Source organism: Pristiophorus japonicus, chromosome 19, assembly GCF_044704955.1.
Source record: "Pristiophorus japonicus isolate sPriJap1 chromosome 19, sPriJap1.hap1, whole genome shotgun sequence".
NCBI lineage: Eukaryota > Metazoa > Chordata > Chondrichthyes > Pristiophoridae > Pristiophorus > Pristiophorus japonicus.
This window is the reverse complement of record NC_091995.1, coordinates 57,635,122-57,649,639: the sequence shown is the minus strand read 5'-3', so window position 1 is coordinate 57,649,639 and position 14,518 is coordinate 57,635,122. Positions and strand designations below refer to the sequence as shown.

The following is a 14,518-nucleotide window of genomic DNA, read 5'->3' as shown; positions in this document are numbered from 1 at the left end:
TGGCATTCATTTTGCATAATAGGTCACGTCCACACAGATTTACTGGAACTTCATTAGAAAGTAGGAATGAATGACTATCTTCATAATCTTCAAATTGTACATTGACAGGGTTGGAGAAAAACATTTGATGAGCGTGTCCAGATAGCCCAGTCACTGAGATTTGATTAGTGGAGATGGGGATTCCCTGTGTATCTTCTCTCGAAAGGACCAAATGGGTGGCACTAGTATCCACCAGGAATGGAATATCCTTTCCTTGTATTTTTATTTTTACCTCAGGTTCTCCCATGGCATTTAAAGAAACGACGGGCAGTTGTTTACTTGTAGCACTTGGATTCGGGATGGGGCGTCATTGGTTATTATACGGATTTGATCTTTGGCCAGATTGATTTTGATTCTGTGACCCAAATGGATTTTGTACAGAGAAATTAGTCTGAGGCCTAGCATGTACCTGAGCTTGGGTCGCATACGAGTTCGGTCCTGGAGGTGGAGGGGATGGACCATAATTTGGTTGCTGCTGTTTTGACGGGCAATTTCTAGCCCAGTGTCCTTTCTGGCCACAATCATAACAGGTGTCATATGGCCCTCGTCCTCCACCTCCTCTTCCCCCTTCCCCTAAAATTTCCTCCTCTGCCTCGTCCTCTACCCTGTGGAGGGCTGTAGGAAGGTGCTGTTGGAACTGCTTGTTCCATAAACACTGTGACCTTGTTTTAGATTCTCTCTTTCGATCCTGCATATCTTTTAACATAGATACAACCTTGGGTAGTTTTTCCTGATGCCATCCGTAACAAACTAACTTAAAGGGATCTCTAAGTTTGGGTCGTAGTCCGTTTACAATGGCGCTAATCATGGGAGAGTCTAATTCTTCTACCTTCATGCCTGAACATTGAATCATAATTTCTCGCATTCTTTCGACATAATCCTCAACATCCTCATCCTTTCTTTGTGTAGTTTCCATAATTTTGGACCAATTCGTTTTCTTTGGGAACATTTGATGTAAGGCCTCCCAACATCTCCCCCAGAACCCCACCTCTGGCGTTTCGCTGGGGTCTGCATTAGCAGCTTCACGATGGGTTTTAAAATCTGTAAATTTTGTTTCCAATTCAGCAAATTTAGTGTCCTTTAACCATGCTTTTAGCAAAACTTGACCATCGAATATACTGGGTACGTGGCACAAGATGATCACTTTCAGGTGGTCTGTGGTGTGTCTGAGGCACTGGCCCCTTGTTCACGAGTCTGACTTCGCATACACCCTGCGGGACCATCATGGTATTGATTTCCTTGTGACAGATCTACTCCTTCGGTAGCCGCACCTGCATGTTCGCCCAGAGTGCCCGATTGGGGTGCTGCAGCGTATGGCGGCGGTCGACGGCCGTAGGGAGCCCAATCCTCATCCTCATCATCATCTTCCCCCGCCCCTTTAGGGGCATTTGGTGGATGTTCCTTTGTTTCCCTAACAACCATAACAGAGGGATTTTTACCGTGCCTGGGTCGATTCTCCTGCTCTTTTCGATCATCCACCTGTTTTCTCCCTTTATTACATTGCTTGCTAATCAACAGGCTCCTTTTCATGTCGCTTCTCAGCTTCCCTTTTCCAATCTCCAAATGCCGACCAATTTACTTTCTTTTTACCTCTTCTACCTGGGTCTCTGTCCATAAGGCACTCTTCTAGGCATCTTATTCGTTCTAAGTTAAATGAGCCATCAGGTGGAAATGGCCTGTTTTCACCCTTAGTCCACCTTACCCAATTTTTTAGGTGGTCACTTGAAGACTTACCACAATTCTGGAGCATGAAATAGGCTGGTGTACCTTTTGGTGGTGGTTTACTTGCTCCGGCACCCATTCTGGATGATTAAGATTTTCCAGTTTCTGATCTCACAATCCTTTCGGTCAACGTTTTCTCTACGCCCACTTCTCCTGGCCGTTACGTAGCCTGAAAAGGCTCTTAATTCGGGCTCAGTCTGGGTGTGTGAGATATGTTGACACAAACCAATTGTAGTTGATCAATCAGTCACTGTTTCCTTTCTTAATCAATCCTTGTTTTTCCAAATCACAATTTTCCCTAGTAACTCTTCCCGTTTCGTTAATTACAATATCGCACAAAGTACTGAACACAACAGTATAACACGGACAATTAAGACAAACAACATCCACGCGGGTATACAAATCGTAACTTTAAAATCGATCTAAACAGATAGTCAATTCTCAATCTGCGTTTTACGCCACTATAGACTGAGTCCTTAACTTATCTAAAATCTAAAATATCTCTTCCCTCGGCGCCGTACACTCGTACTGCCACGCTTCGGGTCAATATTATCTACGATATGTCTTCCCTCGGTGCCATATACTCGTACTGCCACGCTTCGGGTCAATATTATCTACGATATGTCTTCCCTCGGTGCCATATACTCGTACTGCCACGCTTCGGGTCAATATCTGGTCCTCTCTTTCAAGGACTCTGATCCTCTCTTTTAAGGATTCTTTTTTGATCGACAGCGCTCTTTTACCTTATACTAATGAAGATCTCCCCGGGCTGTTTCCAGATCGGATATTTTCAGGATCAGATCCCTTCTGCCTTCAAGCCGAGAAGGAAATGATTAAAAATAACTTTAGCTCTTAATGTCGAGTCTCGTAGATTGCAGTACCTCCACTGTGGATAACAGGTTACATATGCGGTTCAACAGTAAAGAGACCCTTTGCGAGCAAAAGGCTCACCTTATTCTGGCCAGTTAAGTCCTTCACTGAAGAGGCACTATGTCCGCATCCGTTTTACTCAGAATCGAGGATAAGCAATCTCGATGGAACCTCCAAGAAACTGTCAAAATCTCGACTCAACTTAACTGAAAACAAGTGAAACTCAGACATAAACAGGCCCGGTAGATGTTCCTTTAATAGATTTACTTGTATATAAGGAAGTCTCTCAGAATCAAAGGCTCTGTGAACACTATCCTAATAAGGGAGAAGGTTAAGATTTTCCAGCTGGTTGATCGATACGCTGAGCTAACGGTCATTTCTACTGTTCGAGATCGGACACTTGTAGAACATGAACTGATGGCAAGAGGCCGAGACCATGAAGATTGGAGAGAGACACATCTCAGGAGAGAATTGGAAAAAATCCGAACTGATCAATTGTTCCATAGCAGTTTTTCCAAGATGGGCAGTGTTCTTCAGAAAATGAAAGCTTTGTTCCGTCGACCCAATTCTGGGAGATCAGGAGCAGTGAGCGGGGTCTCTGGGTGTTCAGCAGCAGTGAGTGGAGTCCCGGGGATTGGAAAAACAACACTGGTACAAAAGATTGTTCATGACTGGGCTACTGGGAAAATATACCCACACTTTCAATTTGTTTTCAGTTTTAAATTCCGGGATTTGAACGCTATTAACTGTAGAATAAACCTGAGGAATCTGATACTGGATCAGTATCCTTACTTTGGGAATATTCTGAGGGCTCTGGAAGAACCCAGAGGGATTGCTGTTTATATTCAATGGTTTGGATGAATTCAAGGACAGTAGCGATTTTGCTGACAATCTGAGAAATACAGAACCTCAGCACAGGTGCACAGATCCCGAAGACTGGTGTGAAGTGTCTGACATTGTGTACAGTTTAATACAGCACAAGCTGCTCCCAGGATGTTCAGTGCTAGTGACCAGCCGCCCCACTGCATTACATTTATTGGAAAAGGCCGAGATCAGTGTCTGGGCTGAAATCCTGGGATTTGTTGGTGAAGAACGGAAGGAATATTTCAACAAGTTTTTTGATGATCAGACGGTGGCAGCAGCAGTTTTCAAACACGAGGAGAACGAGATCCTGTACACCATGTGTTACAACCCTTCCTACTGCTGGATCCTCGGTCTGGCACTGGGTCCCTTCTTTATAAAAAGAGACAGGAAACAGCAGCTTGTTCCCAAGACCATCACCCAATTATATTCCTACTATATTTACAACATTCTGAAAAACCATGGCCGAGAGATTGAAAGCCCCCGTGATGTGTTACTGAAGCTCGGTGAAATGGCCTTCACAGCAGTCTCTGAGAAGAAGATTGTGTTTAGAAATGAAGATTTGATCAAGTTCAATCTACAGCCTTCCCAGTTCCTGTCTGGGTTCATGATGGAACTTTTGGAGAGAGATGATTCTGCCCAGAGTGTGGTGTACACATTCCCGCACCTCACCATCCAAGAGTTTGTAGCCGCACTCGCACAATTCCTGACTCCCGATCCCGGGGACATTCTGAAACTCCTCAGTGAATCCCACAGCAAGGAAGATGGGTGATTTGAGATATTTCTCCGTTTTGTTGCTGGTCTCTCCTCCCCACTCTCAGCTCGGCCCCTAGAGGAGTTTCTGGGTCCATTTCTTCATCAAACCACCTGCCGAGTGATTGACTGGGTGAAGGAAAAGGTTGAAGGGCAGATTGGGAACACAGAGAGTGAAACTGGTAAAAAGAACATCCAGAACACATTCCACTACCTGTTTGAGTTTCAGAATACAGCACTCGCTCAGACCACAGTGGGATCTGTGGAAACACTTAGATTTAGTGGATTGACATTGACCCCGATTGACTCTGCGGTCCTATCTCATGTCATTGGACTCTGTGATACAATAAAAGACCTCGATCTGTGGAACTGCCACATTTAGTGTGAAGGACTCCAGCGGCTGGGACCCGTACTGCACAAATGCCAAGAGTTGAGGTAACTATGTACTTATTTGTACCGCTGTTATTTCTGTTGTTGGTCATTGGCTACAGTAATGATTCGTTATAAAAGAAAATCTTCCAGTTAAACCAAAGAGGAGTACGGTGATAAACACATTACAAACAAATAACAGGACGAGGGTAAAATTCCAAGGCGGAAAATGAGAATGGAGCCTTTTCTAGCAAGTGGTGATGTTACAATACTTACCAGCGACTGAAAGAGTTTGATAAGGAAATGATGGTGGGAAGTTCCGTTACAAGGATTGACAATGGACGGCAGAAAATAGATATCTGATCATGTTCAACACCATTGCAAATAAAAATAATTAAAATTCTAAAATAAGTTGCCATATCAATTGTAAACTGTATACAAATCACGAGGGAAAATGAGTCTTGTATATTATGATGTATGATCAACTAGAGGGCAAAATATCTTGGATTTAGAAAATTAAGTAAAGGGGCATCTTCATGTCTAATTATTGCAAATTGTTAATTAAATAAGGAATGCTGTCGATGTTTTAAACTTCAAAGCTACGCCATTTTCTGGTTATGTCACAGGATACAGACACACACAGGATAACCAGGAGGAATTTTTGCCAGGCTGGTTTCGCACATAGTGCAGGTTTCCCGATAAAATCACCAGTGAACACCACTGAATTTTCCGATAATCTGCTCAGTGTGCAAGGATATTCCTCAAAATATAGCAATACTTGAATCTGAATTCAATGTAGAGCCAGTTTAACAGGTCAAAAATGAGAGACTCCCCTATAAATTAGGATTACAGGGATATTTAAAACTTGTAATGAGACAGAATAAATTCTCTGTTACATAAAATCCTGGGGGAAGGATTTTGCAGCAGCAGTTAGCACCGTTTTACATTATAACTCACCGAGATATTATACAGATGAATATAATGCACAGAGTATAATGTACAGGGAATCGCTGCTTTATCATTTAATTCGGGGAAAATCGCCCCATTCCCATAAAATCTGTATATAATTGGCGGTCGATCCAATATCGTCCATTATACAGTGTTGACAAAAGTTCAAAGTATCCCCACTGAGTTTAATTTTGAGCCAATAAACTGCATTGATTTCTGGATCTTGGTTCCATGTTTCCTGTAATATGGGAGCGATAAAATTAGAATCACGTCCGGAGTTTGACCCAATGTTTACAACATTGACTACATTCCAAAAGTACTTAATTGGCTGTAAAGCTCTTTGAGACGTCCGGTGGTCGTGAATAGCGCTATACAAATGCTAATCTTTCTTTCAATGTGTTTCTCACTCTTTGTGTTTAGTCTGCAGAATAATAAACTGGGAGATTCAGGAGTGAAACTGTTGTCTGCGGCTCTGACGAAACCGGACTGTAAAATACAGAAACTGCGGTAAGTACCAGACTCAGATTGTGTTTATAATAACTGGATAACTGACACTGAACATTATTAGTATCAGTAATAGTATTATTAATAAACATTGTATATTAGTATCAGTAATAGTGTTACTGATATTAATAAACACTGAACATTAGTGTTATGCAACACTGTACATTATTGTCAGTTCTAATGTTACGAAGCAATGTACATTATTAGTATCAGTAATAGTGTTATGAATTACTGTAAATTATTATTAGTATCAGGAAAAAGAACATGAAAAATAGGAGCAGGAGTCGGCCATTTAATAAGATCATGGCTGATCTGATCTTGGACTCCACTCCACTTCCCTGTCCGCTCACCATAACCCTTCACTCCATTATCTTTCAAAAATCTGTCTATCTCCAGCTTAAATATATTCAATGACACAGCCTTCACAGCTCTCTGGGGCAGAGAATTCCATAGATTTACGACCATTTGAGAAGAAATTCCTTCTCATCTCAGTTCTAAATCGGCGACCCCTTATTCTAAAACTGCACCCCTTAGTTCTAGATTCCCCCACGAGTGGAAACATCCTCTCAGCATCTACTTTGTCAAGCCCCCTCAGTATTATATGTTTCAATAAGATCACCTCTCATTCTTCTAAACCCCAATGAGTAGAGGCCCAACCTACTCAACCTTTCATAAGTCAATCCCTTCATCTCAGGAATTAACCTAATGAACCTTCTGAACTGCCTCCAATGCAAGAATATCCCTCGTTAAATAATGAGACCAAAACTGTACGCAGTACTCTAGGTGTAGTCTCACCAATACCCTGTACAGTTGTGGCAGGACTTCACTGCTTTTATATTCCATCCCACTTGCAATAAAGGCCAACATTCCATTTGCCTTCCAGATTACTTGCTGTACCTGCATACTAAGCTTTTGTGTTTCATATGCAAGGACCCTCGGGTCCCTCTGTACTGCAACACTTTGTAATCTCTCAATTTAAATAATTTTATTTTTTATTTTTCCTGCAAATTAATAATATATTAATAAAACAGTGGGGTGAAAATGGACATGGCACGGAAGGAAAACAGGTGAAATTGCATTTTCCGGCTGCTATGACCATGCTTAACAGATCTATTGAAGTCGATGCAACTTAATATCGGGCGGAGTGTGGAAAATACAACCAGTGCGTTCCCACCCATGCCCAATTTTACCCTCGCTCTGTTTTACCCCGATTTCCATTATTTTTCTCCTTCTGAATCCTAGTCTGTCTGAAAACGATCTCTCATATTCTTCTGCCCGGGATCTCGCCTCTGCTCTCAGTACAAACCGCTCACTGACAGTTCTGACCCTCGGTAATAATAATCTGGGAGATTCAGGAGTGAAACTGCTGTCGGCAGCTCTGAGGAACCCGAACGGTAAAATACAGACACTGGGGTAAGTACCAGACTGTGTGATATTGTGTTTATAGTGCCTGGATCATCACTGAGTTTTCTTCCCTTCTGTCCAAAATAACCTCTCCATGCATATAAAATTTCCTACGCCTATTCACGGCCAATCCATCATCTCTCGTGGCCTCGTTATTCCGCTTGTCTCAATCAGCTTCCTTCTTTCACTCAACAGTCTCATTCCCTTTCCCTTCCTTCACCACTTGCTGCTGTGTCTGCCGCTGCAAAAATCCCTCACCCATATTATTTCCAACCAACTGTTTAACTTTGGTCCTCCATTTGTCACAATAATACGTGTTTTTACTCATTCGTGGGATGTGGGAGTCGCTGGCAAGGTCGGCATTTATTGCTCATCCCCCATTGCCCTTGTCATAGCGGTTTGATGCAATGGAGTGGCTTGTTAGGCCTGTTCAGAGGGCAGTTAAGAGTCAACCACTTTGCTATGCGTCTGGAGTGACATATCAGCCAGACCAGGTAAGGACAGCAGATTTCCAGCCCCAAAGGACATTAGTGAACCAGATAGGTTTTTATGACATTCTGGTAGTTTCATTGTCATCATTACTGATACTAACTTTTTAATTCCAGATTTATTTGCTTAACTGAATTTAAATTCCCCCAGCTGCCATGGTGGGATTTGAACTTGCGTCTCTAAATTATGACTCCAAGCCTCTGGGTTACTGACGAAGGGTCCCAAACCTGAAATGTTAAATCAGTTTCTCTGTCCACAGATGCTGCCTGGCCTGCTGAGTGTTTCCAGCATTTTCTCTTTTTGCCTCTGTATTACTGGTTCAGTAACATAACCACTATGTTACCGTACCCACATTATCGTCTATAAACTCAATCGCACTTTCACCTCTTCCTTTCATCCCCTTGTCCCCAATAGGACATTACTCCCACTGCCCTGGTATGTCCCCTAGTATACCACCCATATCCGCTCCCTTAATTCCAAGGGATGCTGATTTGAACGTTTATTTAGAACGGGTGGTTAAACCATTCATTGCCAGATGTGGCTGGACGACACATAGCACTATTGGATCTTGCTCTTCTCTGCCAAAACTGTTCACTATTCAAGGATCATCCTGGAATACAAATATAACCCCAGCTTCTCTTCTCCACTACCAAGCAGCTTCTTAAACTCATCTGCCCTGCCCACTACACCCTCACCTCCAACAAGTGTGGAGACCTCCTGGACTCCTTTATCATTACTATTTAGACCATTTGTTCAGCTGCCTTCACTACCCATAGCCCACTGGGCCAAACTTTCCTTAAGGTTTCCCCTGCCCTAGCCCTGAATGTGTATCTGTCTCTAGTTTTTCTCCTATCTTCCCCGATGACCTCTCAGAGATCATCTTGTGCATGAAAGCCACCTGCTGCTTTCTCAACACTATTTCCACTAAATGGTAAATCACCCACCTTCCCTTCCTGGCTCTCACGCTAGATAATATTGTTAAAGGTTACCTCTCCTCTGGCACTGATCCCACCCCTTCAACTCTGCATCATTACGCATTCTTCGAAAAGCCCACCATTGAGACCTTAGCCCCAGCAAACTACCGCCCCATTTCCAACCCTCCTTTCCTTTCTAAAGTCCTTGAACAGTTGTCGGCTCCTAAATCCATGTCGTCGTCATCATCATCATCATCATAGGCAGTCCCTCGGGAAACCAGAAGAAGAACGACACCTCCACGGAATTGGCTTCGCCATCAAAAATGAACTGGTTGACCGCCTCAAAGACTCTCCCTGCGGGGCTAACGAACACCTCATGACTCTTTGACTCACCCTATCCCGGAAGCAGTGCGCCAAAGTCATCAGTGCGTACACCCCGACACTCGATGCAACTGACGAGGCCAAAGAGGGTTTTTACACCAACCTCTCAAAATCCCTGATCCTCCTCGGTGACTTCAATGCCAGGGTTGTCAAGGACACAGACCTCTGGGGGGGGGGCGTGATTGGCAGAGAGGGGGTAGGGAAAGCCAACTCCAGTGGTACCCTACTCCTGACAAAATGTCGAGAGCAAGAACTCATCACCAACACCTTGTTCCGCCAGAGGGACAAATACAAGGCATCGTGGCAACACCCTCGCTCCAAGCACTGGTATCTGCTCGATTATGTCATCGTCCGAGCCAAATCCATGTACATATTTGCCGAAGGCTCCATGGTTGCACCTTTGCACTCATGTTCCTGCCTTTGCCACAGTACTGAAAATGCAGTTTTCAAAGTCACAAATTATAACATATGTGACTGGCGTTGGAAACGTATCCCTCCTCATCTTTCTCTATCCGTCTGTTGGCTTTGACACCACACCATCCTCCTCCAGAGTCGCTCCTCCATAATCTAGCCGGGTGGAACTCCCCTCATCTGGTTCCATTCTTATCTATCCAGTCGTAACCAAACAATCTCCAGGGACGGGTTATCTTCTTGCTCCTGCACCATTACCTGTGGAGTTCCTCATGGCTCTATATTTAGCCCTCTCCTATTTCACATCTACATGCTGCCCCTGGGCGACATCATCTGAAAACACAACCTCAGGTTCCACTTGTATGCTGTCGACACCCGGCTCTCGCTCAGCGCTAGCTGTCTCCATACCTCCAATGTATTTGATTTTTCAAGCTGCTTGTCCTAAATTGCACACTGGATGAGCAGATATTTTCTCTAATTAAATATGGGAAAGATTGAAGCCATTGTCTTCGGTTCCCACCACAAACTACATTCCTGGGCCACTGATTCCATGCTACTCTCAAACGATTATCCGGGGCTGAACCAGACTGTCCACATCCTCGACGGCCTATTTGGCCCTGAGCTGAGCTTTCAACTCCAATCACATCACCAAGGTCCCTTACTTTCACTTGCATAACATCGCCCATCTCTGTCCCTGTCGCAGCCCATCTGCTGCTGAAACTCTCAGCAAGGCCTTTGTTACCTCCAGACTCAACTATTCTAATGCTCTCCTGGGCGTCCTCCCATTTTCCTCGACATCAACCTGGACTTATCCAAAACTCTGCTGCCCATATCCTCACTCGCACCAAGTCCCATTCACCCTTATCCCCCCTGTACTCGTTCAACCTACATTTCCTCCCTGTCTCGCAACGACATTTAAAATTGTTATCCTTCTATTCAAATCCCTCCATAGCCTCGCCACGCCCTATCTCTCTAACCTCCTCTGGCCCTCCAAGGTATCTGCGCTCCGGCAATGTGGCCTCTTGCGCATTTCTGATGTCCTTCATCCCTCGACTGATGGACATGCCTTCAGCTGCATGACACTAAGCTCTGGAATTCCACCTCTATACTTCTCTCCTCCTCTAAGACTCTCCTATAAAACCTATCTCGTTGATCAGGCCAAATTTCTCCTTATGTGACTAGCTATCATATTTTGTCTTGATAATTGCTCCAGTAAAGCGCTTGGAGATGTGTTACATTTATATAGCTTGTTGAATGAAGTAATAACAAAATATGCTGAAAATACTCAGCAATTCAGATATCGTCTTTGGAGAGAGAAGCAGAGTTAGTGTTTCAGGTCTGTGACTTTCATAACTGGAAAATGTTACAGATGGAACAGGTTTTAAGCAAGTGGAGGGGCAGGGAAAGTTGGGAGGGGAGGAAGCAACGAAAGGGAAGGTCTGTGACAGGTTGGAGGACTGCAATGATTAAATGACAAAAGGAATTATTGTGCAAGGCAAAAGGAGTTGTCATCCAATTACAGATTAGAAAGACTGAAACCATCGTCTTCGGCCTCACCACGGACTCTGTTCCCAAGCCACCGATTCCATGTCCCAACCCTAGCGACTGGGCAAGGGGCATTTTGCCTTGCACCATCATCCCTTTTGTAATTCAATTATTCCTGCCCTTCCGTTTTGTTCCTCCCTCCCTTCCTGTCCCCATTGCTAGCCGTTGTATTGTTTAAAACCTGGAGTAAGTACGAGAATGTGATGATGTGTTTATAATGACTGGATGTCTGACAATACATTGAGGATTATTATTAGTATAATTAATAAATACTGCATTATTAGTAAGTGTTATTAATAAACACTAGGAATTTACCTTGATTCCTGCTATTTCTCTCTCTGATCCCCAGTTTGGATGCTGTCGATCTCACAGATTCTGGTGTCGAGGATCTCGCCTCCGCTCTCAGTACAAACCGCTCACTGACAGTTCTAAACCTGGAATCAAATTCCTTCACAGACAGATCTGCCCCCGCTCTCTGCCGCCTCATACTGACCTGCAGGAGTCTGGAGCGGATCATGTGAGTGTTTGTGTTAATGTTTAATGTAATAAAATATAAATAGATTTCAGTAATTTTTATGGGTAATGTGTCAGTAATTATTATTGAAATATTAACCCCAGTCTCACTATTATTTACACCGTTGTTCAATCCGTTTATTTCCTGTTTAATCTTTAATCTGTTTCAGGCTGTGGGGGAATCAGTTCACTTCAACCGGAAAGAGACACCTGAAGGCACTGCAGGGAACAAGATGTAGACTGACAGTAACAGTGTGAACATTTCACTGTATGACCATCACTGCTCTCATCATGTAAACATTTCACTGTCGCACCATCACTGCTCTCATCATGTGACCATTTTGGCCGATTTTCCGCCCCTCCCCTTTAACACCCCCCCCCCTCCGCGCTCCCAGTTTAAATCCTAACGGCCCTTTAACGGTTTCCCGCTCGGGCTGAGCGAGCGTCATCTCCCATTGTGACATCAGAGGCCCTGCCCACAGGGTCACATGACTCAGCTGCCCCGCCCCCACAGCACTGCTTCTGCAGAATATCCAGGGCTGAATGTTCCCCAATGGGGCACTAGGGAAATGCACAGACAGGAAGGGCCCAGGATGGGACTCAGTCTGGGCTGCAGTGGGACACTGACAATTGTGCTCCGTATTCCTAGGAGTCTCTTCCAGTGAGGGGTCAGACTCTGTAACAAGTGTCCCTACAACCCTCCAAGATCTCTCCACTCCTCTGCCCTATTGGTTCTAATTTACCAAAATTCCCTGGATTCTGGGGAGGTCCCAGCAGATTGGAAAACTGCAAATGAAACGCCCCTATTTAAAAAAAGGAGGCAGAAAAAAGAAGGAAACTATAGACCAGTTAACCTAACATCTGTAGTTGGGAAAATGTTGGAGTCCATTATTAAAGAAGCAGTAGCAGGACATTTGGATAAGCAAAATTCTGTCAAGCAGAGTCAGCACTGATTTATGGAGGGGAAGTAGTGTTTGACAAATTTGCTGGAGTTCTTTGAGGATGTAAGGACCAGGGTGGATAAAGGGGAACCAGTGGATGTGGTGTATTTGGACTTCCAGAAGGCATTTGACAAGGTACCACATAAAAGGTTACTGCACAAGATAAAAGTTCACGGAGTTGGGGGTAATATATTAGCATGGATAGAGGATTGGCTAACTAACAGACAACAGAAAGTCAGGATAAATGGTTCATTCTCTGGTTGGCAACCAGTAATTAGTGGGTGCCACAGGGATCAGTGCTGGGACCCCAACTATTTACAATCTATATTAACGACTTGGAATGAAGGACCGAATGTAACGTAGCCAAGTTTGCTGATGATACAAAGATGGGAGGAACAGCAATGTGTGCGGAAAGCAAAAAAAATCTGCAAAAGGACATAGGCTAAGTGAGTGGGCAAAAATTTGGCAGATGGAGGATAATGTTGGAAAGTGTGAGGTCATGTACTTTGGCAGAAAAAAAATCAAAGAGCAAGTTAATATTTAAATGGAGAAAGATTGCAAAGCACCACAGTACAGCGGGATCTCTGGGTACTTGTGCATGAAACACAAAAGGATAGTATGCAGGTACAGCAAGTGATCAGGAAGGCCAATGATATCTTGGCCTTTATTGCAAAGGGGATGGAGTATAAAAGCAGGGAAGTCTTGCTGCAACTATACAGGATATTGGTGAGGCCACACCTGAAATACTGTTTTGGTTTCCATATTTACGAGAGGATATACTTGCTTTGGAGGTAGTTAAGAGAAGATTCACTAGGTTGATTCTGGGGATGAGGGGGTTGACTTATGAGGAAAGATTGTGTAGGTTGGGCCTCTACTCATTGTAGTTCAGAAGAATGAGAGGTGATCTTATCGAAACGTATAAGATTATGAGGGGGCTTGACGAGGTGGATGCAGAGACGATGTTTCCACTGATAGGGGAAACTAGAACTAGAGGGAATGATCTTAGAATAAGGTGGCGCCCATTTAAAACAGAGATGAGGAGGAATTTCTTCTCAGGGTTGTAAACCTGTGGAATTTGCTGTCTCGGAGAGCTGTTGAAGCTGGGACATTGAATAAATTTAAGACAGAAATAGACTTCCTTGAGCGATAAGGGGTTATGGGGAGCGGGCAGGGAAGTGGAGCTAAGTCCATGATCAGATCAGCCATGATCTTATTGAATGGTGGAGCAGGCTCGAGGAGCCGTATGGCCTACCCCTGTTCCTATTTCTGATCTTATATTCTTATTACACATCCTCAATTTTCATCGCTCCACTCTTGGACCCATGTCTTCAGCAGCCAAAGTCCTAAATTCTGGAATTCCCTTCCTAAACCTCTTCAGATATATCTCTCTCTCTTCCTTCAAAAGCTTCTTAAAACCTACTTTTTACTGAGCTTTTGGTCACCTGACATAACCGCTTTATGTGGCTCAGTATCAAATTTTTCTGATAATTGCCTTGTGACATTTCATTACATTAAAGCTGCTATATAAATGCAAGTTGTTATTGTTGTCCTGGTGTTAATAAAACTCCACCGCTTACTTCAGCTCGCACCTGGTCTCCTTGTTATTTTCATCAAAACCGACTTCATTGTTTTATTATATTAAATAAAGGTTCCTTAAAAGTGCATCCCACCTTCTCCAAACGACACTGTAGACGTGACTTGTCTGTTTATTGAACCGGGTGGGTCTTACTTGGGAAGCTGGATATACAATTTACACAAGATGCTGAGACTGAGTGTGAGCAAAAGAGTGCAGCTGGGACTCTAAAAATTCTGCCCCATAGGCAACGGAAAATGGCCCCACATGAACCTGTCGCT

At 43.8% G+C, this 14,518-nt stretch overlaps 1 pseudogene; it reads left to right on the top strand.

Moving 5' to 3' along the window:
• The window catches only part of LOC139230231 (NLR family CARD domain-containing protein 3-like), a 130,736-nt pseudogene extending 116,494 nt beyond the window's left edge, over positions 1-14,242 (top strand).
• Positions 14,243-14,518: the final 276 nt, after the last annotated feature.